The sequence below is a fragment of the Anopheles moucheti genome, chromosome X (assembly GCF_943734755.1).
Source record: "Anopheles moucheti chromosome X, idAnoMoucSN_F20_07, whole genome shotgun sequence".
Classification (NCBI taxonomy): domain Eukaryota; kingdom Metazoa; phylum Arthropoda; class Insecta; order Diptera; family Culicidae; genus Anopheles; species Anopheles moucheti.
The window spans coordinates 797,571-804,939 of NC_069142.1; the positions used below are offsets into that span (position 1 = coordinate 797,571).

The 7,369-nt window shown below is 41.3% G+C and overlaps 1 pseudogene; it reads right to left on the bottom strand.

The window, feature by feature from the left end:
• Positions 1 to 5,020: 5,020 nt before the first annotated feature.
• LOC128306437 (uncharacterized) lies at positions 5,021 to 6,913 on the bottom strand (annotated as a pseudogene).
• Between the last annotated feature and the right edge of the window lie 456 nt (positions 6,914 to 7,369).

The following is a 7,369-nucleotide window of genomic DNA, read 5'->3' on the forward strand; positions in this document are numbered from 1 at the left end:
GCCATTCAGCTGAATTTTCTTTTGCATTCACGTGTCTTCAATTACACGAATCTGTGAGTGTACGAATTTCTCCGACCCGATGAGCTACATATTAAAAATTCGTGCGGTAGGCTTCGAATCCAGGCAATCCTCGGTAAATGTATGGATATACTTTTCCGCTACCTTGATGTCATGGTTTTCACAGACGATATGTATCAGTCAGTACATCACCGAGTACAGTTGCTTGCAGTTCCAGTCTTGGTACAGATAGATGTTGTAAGGGAGCCACTTTGGTTCGTGACATTACTAATGCGCATCCAACTTTGTCTCCCAATTTCGAGTTGAAAGTACGCCACACACCCTTTTCCTGCTCACTAGCATCTGTAAAAACGTGTAATTGAACAGCTTCTGGTGGTATTGGCCAAGCACTTTTGAAGCACTTTATTTAAGTATTTTGAAAGAGAAAATTTCAACATATAATTTATTCATTTTATTATCAATTCATATACAGTTGTATTAGTACATGTTTAATGTTTAAAAATTAGTACATGTTTAAGGGTGATGTTAAACAGGTTGTTTGACCCGGAGCCTTTGAACCAACACTCTATTTAATGAGATTGAGACTTCGTTTGCTGGACCTTTGAAGTACCATCATGGTATCGTAAAATGGAAAATCCGCATCCCCATTGTGGGAAAAACCACTGCTGATTCGAGTCGACTTTTTCGAACGTAAAACTTTCTTCAGTATTAACACTTAGTATAATCGTGATGCTGGTTCTGGTGCTGGCGTTGCTGTAGTTGCTGATGGTCAAAAAACTACCGAAAACCTGCTCTTTCGGTGTTAACTATGCTACTCAACTCATATCCTGCTCGCTTCGTACTGTCCTAGCCTAGGATCACGTTTTTTGAAACAATCTCCTTATTTGGGCATGAAATAGATTTAACCGATCGGATCGATAGCCGAGCGTCGATCGATGAACCTTTTGCCGAACCTAATTTTGCTTCTAGCGCCACCTAGTGTGTGATCCTCTAAACAAATTCGCTAAATTCAGCAAAACAAGGTGACAACTGTTTCGCCCGGCTGCTGACATGATGTTTACAGAAATGACATTTAACCTGTTTTTGTATCGCGCGTGGTTCCAACACTCTACCTCGTAAATTCGCGAGAATTTGCTAACATGGTTAGTGTAGTTTGCTCTCTAGTATCAAGTTATTCCCCGTTAATCTATTTCGATTTTCAGTACCGCAAACTCTAATAGCGCTCTGTTCATAGTTTTATCCGTAGGTATGCGCACTACAGCTTGACGTATACGTCGATCCCTTGCTTCGTGCACTTCTACTGTCGCTCTGATCCAATCGTTCCTTTTACATTCCGGAACGAACACCAAATCCCCAACGCGGATTGAGGTCGTATCTACAAGGTTAAGATGTGGGAAGTATTGTTTGAGCTATTTCGTAGTGCATCCGCCACATTCGGACACGGTGCCAGAAGTGTTGTTCCGGAAAAACTTCTTGGAAAAAAGTGGTTTGGTGAGAGTGCTTCTTCAGTTCCCGAGGTAAGTGGCATATAACAAAATGGACGCGAATTGATCAAATTCTTAGCGTCTGCTAGAACCGTAAGCTCCGTCCGTCAACAAGCGCCTTCAACGCTTTCTTGACGCTTCTTACCATTCGTTTCCATACACTCCCATGTGTGGTGGTGCCGACGGTGGGTTAAAGGCCCATGTGGTGCGGGTGTTGGTAAAGGTGTCGGCAGCGTCGTGGGTCATGGCAGCGAGTTCTCGTTTTAGCAAATTGCTGGCTCCTACAAGGTTAGTGCCATTTTAAGAAAATATGTGGGTTGTTGAACTTCTTCTTGGCTTAAACTTTCTCACTGCCATAATGAAAGAATCGGTGGGGAGGTGATGCGCCACTTCCAAGTGAATTGCCCTGGTGACCAGACATGTGAATACTGTTACGTATATTTTCTCCTTTCGTCTACCATCCACTACATCCAGTGGAACTAGGTTCCTATGATCGTCCAGCAAAACTCTCGCGTTAATTTCGTCATTTTTCGGATTTAACTAGGATCGGACGTTAGGCTTATGAAAATATTACAATCTTCATATGTGACGATGAACGAGCCAGTAAGGTTTCTCTTTCGTATGCCGCACGTAGAATCAAATGTGAACCATACGGATGAACTGATGAGCAAGTGATTTCTATCAAAAGTTAAAACTTCTTGTGTTGATGGATTCGATGCATAATCGCAAGATGCTGGTTGTCCCTTCATAATTGCTGGTATGCACATTGAGTAGTCTTCTTGTAGATCTTCCATCTTATAAAAGTTTTTAGTTATTACAAGTTTGGCTAGGGCGATGCTGTCTGTGAAATACAATTATTCGTATATAACTTTTAAATCTGTTTTAATGAATTCTTTTTCCCTGTTTGGTGGTTATTGTCGTTTTGTTGACTTTTTGAATATCAACTTTTTTGTAGAGTTTAGCTAGTTTAACTCTACGGTTGGTTTTAGTCAACGTAAGTTCGGAAGGTGTTATAATTTCGAGCGGTGTGTATTTAGTACTTGAATGAATAGAGTTGTTCTACTTGTGCACTTATTCGCATTCATTAATTGGATAGGATTGTAGAAAGCGGCGGTCATGTGCTGTTGCGGCACGGGTCCTACACATTCCAAACAAACCACTTCAGACTTGCAGTTGCGAGCCTGGTGGCCTGTTTCGCCGCACTTCCTGCAGAGGTTGTGGCGATCCTGCATTCGATGGGCATTTTTCCCATCTTCAGCAGCTTAGCCGCTTCTGAGATACCGAGCTTGACCTTGTGATCCTTGGCCGCCCCGGCAAGGAGTGGAGCGACGGCGCTCGCCGACATTCCCTTTTTTAGCGTGATCAGCAAGCCGCCGTTCTTGTTCCTCTAGCCTCTAGCTGGAGATGTAGGAATAGGAGTTTATTCCCTCGGAGCCAATGCACGTTCATGGTCGGAAGGATTTTGGTGAACAATTTGTATTGGTGTATTGTTTAACGAAACATTCTGAATGTTAGGCCCGCTGGCAATAAGGGTGTTGAAATCGTATAATCATCCTTTCTTTAAGGGGAAAATAATAAAAAAGATAGCTAATAATACTACTCATTCTAGAACGAAATTGTTGTCCGTTCATGCTCGGAAGGATTTTGGTGAACAATTTGTATTGGTGTATTGTTTAACGAAACATTCTGAATGTTAGGCCCGCTGGCAATAAGGGTGTTGAAATCGTATAATCATCCTTTCTTTAAGGGGAAAATAATAAAAAAAGATAGCTAATAATACTACTCATTCTAGAACGAAATTGTTGTCCTGTGCGAAATTGAAATTAGTTAACAGGACATAAAAACGAGAAGACCACGTTCAGGGTTTTGCTCATGTTGTGCATTTTCCAGAGGATCAACGAGCGATAAAATATAACAATAAGCGGATTAAAAATAGACTAAAGGCCGATGGGTGCCTGGATAGTAAACGTATCCTTAAGCTGCTTAAGCTGCCTTCGCATTCGGGCGTTAACACATTTTGAATGCACTGCCGGTGGGGAAGAAAGACAAAACGAAAATCAATCAGTCTCTTTAGTAAATATGCTTCCCCCTGCCTATTTCCTTCTACTCGTCACAATCCATCGCCGTTGGGATGCCCTTGTTGCTGTTGTTGCTGTTGCCTCCGACTGATTCGTACTTTTGTACAAGATTTGAAAACGATATTGCCCCATCGTTCGTTTGCATCACGTACGTAAGCACGCTATCGATCTGTACTTGACCGATTAGATTGTTAAAGAATAGATTCTCCAGATCGCACTTCGAGTTGAGTGCGCGCAGTGTCGGTAGCTTTAACAGTAGCTTCATCAACCGCTGCTCGCCCTGTACCTGATCACGCGTATGATCACCATCACTCGCGCCGCGGTGCTGATATTGTCGATGATGGTGACGGATCTGGCTACGCTTGTAATAATCGACATCATCTTCCTCATTTTCATCCTGCATCTGCCGCATCTTTTGACAGACAACATTTAACTCAACACTAACCTGAGCATCTGGAAAACGTGACTCTTCTTCATCCAGTTAACCATTGCAAACAGCAACCTCTAACTGGTCTCACACATTTGTTTTATTTGTTTTTGTTTTGATAGCTCTGTTTGTTTTTATATATATAAGTAGTTTCGTCGCTTGTTCGTGTATTATAATTGCGTTCGTTTCGTTTAATTGATTAAACAATATTTCGCTTGGGGAGTAACCTGTCGCTGAATGAACTGTTGCGTTCTACAAGGAAACTGATGTGGCGATAATATCTATTATGTTTAACTCTACAAACTTGTACTTGTTCCTATTATAAATTTCTATTATTGTCTGATGTTTTGTGTATTGTATGATGTTGCTCCTAAGCCAACCGAAGATGCATCGGTAGACACAACGTGCTTTGGGTCGTAGTGTGTTAGCAAGAGTTCCGTGGATAACAGGGCTTTAAATTGCTCGAAAACTTTCTGGCATTCTGTAGTCCACTGGATCGCACTTCCGGCTAGTAGCAACTTATCCAGTGAACTTGTCATCAAAGTTTATCGCACCGATGAAGGATCGAACGCCTGTGACATCTGTAGGATGAGGTAGCTTCTTGATGGCGTCGATCTTGGCTGGGTCGGGTCGTAGGCCTTAATAATCGATGATATGCCCCTGGCAGCGAATTTCCGGCTTGTTGAACGAGCTCTTTTCTTTCCGGATGATAAACCCATAGTCCTGTAGCATCTTCGTTTCCGATGTCATCCCACTGCAGAGTAAGACTCCTTTACAACTTATTCGATTGTTACTTTACTTTTATTTTACTGACTTTTAGAATTGCACTGTGTTTTAAAGTGGTGCTAGCTTCGTAGCGTGGATATCACATTTTTGACTGTCGATAATCGATTACGGCTAATGATAATGGATTACGATTTATTTTTAGCTCCGCACCAGCCTCCCTTTTATATGACATAATTACATTATCCTTATGGAAGTGACGCGTTGCGCTCGTCATAAATATTGTTCTTTTATTTGTGTCCGGCCTCGTTGGCGGTTGAGGTACGTGTCATCGGTACGAGCGGTGGTAGATTATTGATCGACGATAGTGGTGTTTGTGATTTTTCCGGCTCCGGTTCTCGTTTTGTGGTATTTGTGTGATCGTTCACTCCACGTTTCTGGTAGTGATGGGTGAGCTAACCGGATCACTACAGTTCGCTTATTGTTTCTTCGAGTTCAATCAAACCTGATTGGATGGAAGCTAAAAGTTCCGTAGCTACAATTTTTTAGCTGCTAATTGTAGAAATTCTAAAATTTTTGGGCAAACTTTCCAACTTATGTTCTATTAATCGTAATTGAAACAATTTATCTTCTATTTGGCTCATTAATTAATAATTTATTGTTACTTTTTTTAAAACAAATTCAATAATATTACACTGCTATTATTTTCAAATTATTTACGTATATATATCCCATAGTTTTAATTACAATACCTTAATGACAGTTACTCATCGTTTTCGTGTCCCCTTCGACAATTCTTTCCTCTCTTTCTCTTTACGACGCTCTATTGTTTCATTTGCAAAGCATTCGACCGTCGATCGGCTACCCATTTCCATTTCTTCCGCTTGCTCCGGTGTCCGTATATTAACAAAGAAGCAGGGCTTGTGATTAATTTACGTGCACGCCGAATATCGAATATCCTTGTGTGTATCCTTCCAAAACCGTGCTCTCCACGGTTATCGTGCAGCTACGCTCACAAACTGTGTATTTCTAGTGTTTGTTCTGGAGTCGACTCAACTGTTCTTGAATGGCCCGTTCGGCCCGCTCGAAGTCCTCGGGCGACTCTATTTTCACCCTTTCTCACCATTCGTTCAGTATGCACTCATCTAACCGTGACTGTGCAAGCCTTTAAGTAGTTTATTACCGCTTGAAAATCATCATCGGTTGTAGTGCGTAAAGCGTATCCTTGTACAGCGTTTAATTTACGTATAAGTGCCTTAAAAACATTTAAATGTAAATAATTATCTTTCAAAAATGCTCTGGCTGGAGAATCTGCTATTATTGCCCGTATTTTATCGTCGACTTGGCAATTATTGAGTTCAAACCCCTCGTCCATAAAATTGTTCAGTTTTTTAACCAACGTATCCATAAATTGATGGGCATTTGTTGGTTTTGTTTGCCTACAAAATATGGACACTGTAATTGGAGCTATCAGCAGCATTTCTTGAATATTAATCATGAAGGGCCAAAACTGCATTTTGCTGCTGGCAAATTAGTTCAACGATATGGTTTAGCCACATTAACCAAACTTGAATTATAAAGAAAATAAAATAAATAAAAATACCTTTGAACAGGACAGAACATTCAAACATCATCACCGTAAATTGCCCAACAGATTCTTTTTAATACCACGGCTCCGGTTTCTTATCCGCTTCCAAGTGTACTTAATTCCGGTCGTTCGCTATTTATTTGTAGTAGCGTCCTGGCATCTGAGTGAGTAGCATGTTTATCGCGGAATGCTTTTGATTTGTGGACAAAGCAAAGTATTTTAAACAATGTGATATTGACATGGAGTTAAAGTCAACGACTCCTACGTTACTCTCATTTTCTTCTTCGTCCGCGATAGATGCTTCGCCGAACTCTTCTGTTACGTCACAATTTTCTTCTTGGATGGATAACAATTAAATTAAAAACAATAACGCAAATAAATATTCTTACGTTGGTGATATTATGAACATCACTACACAACGCAAATAAACTGTTGCATGTACAGGCGAAACACTTATAATACATTAACGATTAAAACGACGTGCAGTGTCTCATCCACACTCAAATATTCTCTTTTATGCTGCTCAGCTGTCCCGTCTGCGATGATTTACCTCAGGCGTTTAAGATTGTTCCTGTACATTACGTTGGTGTACCATCCTGTTATCGTATCCGGTCTACGTGGCGTTTTATGACGATCGCCGAAACGAGTTACCACTGAGCCTCGGATCCTCTTATCCATTCTTGGATTGCCTGAGAGGCGTTAGACGAGTTGCCCTGGCTCGAATGTACGATAAGATGGAGGGAAAGCAACTCGTTCTTAGCTGTTCTTGTTTGGATACGTTGTGGACGGACCACATCGAGACATGAACGGATGTTTCGTCCAAGGAAGAGCTTCCCTGGAGGTTCATCAGTTGCACTGTGCGGATCTTTGCGATATTGGAGCAGGAATTTGTTCAGATTTGTTTGCAATGTGGTGCTTGAGGAATGCTCGCTTAACAGTCTGATCGTACCTGGATATTCAGCCAGGGGGCAGCAAGTGGATTGAGTACACTGGATTTATCTTTTCTGTCGTTTATTGTACCAGGACCACGTCTATCCGCTTCAGTCATCGC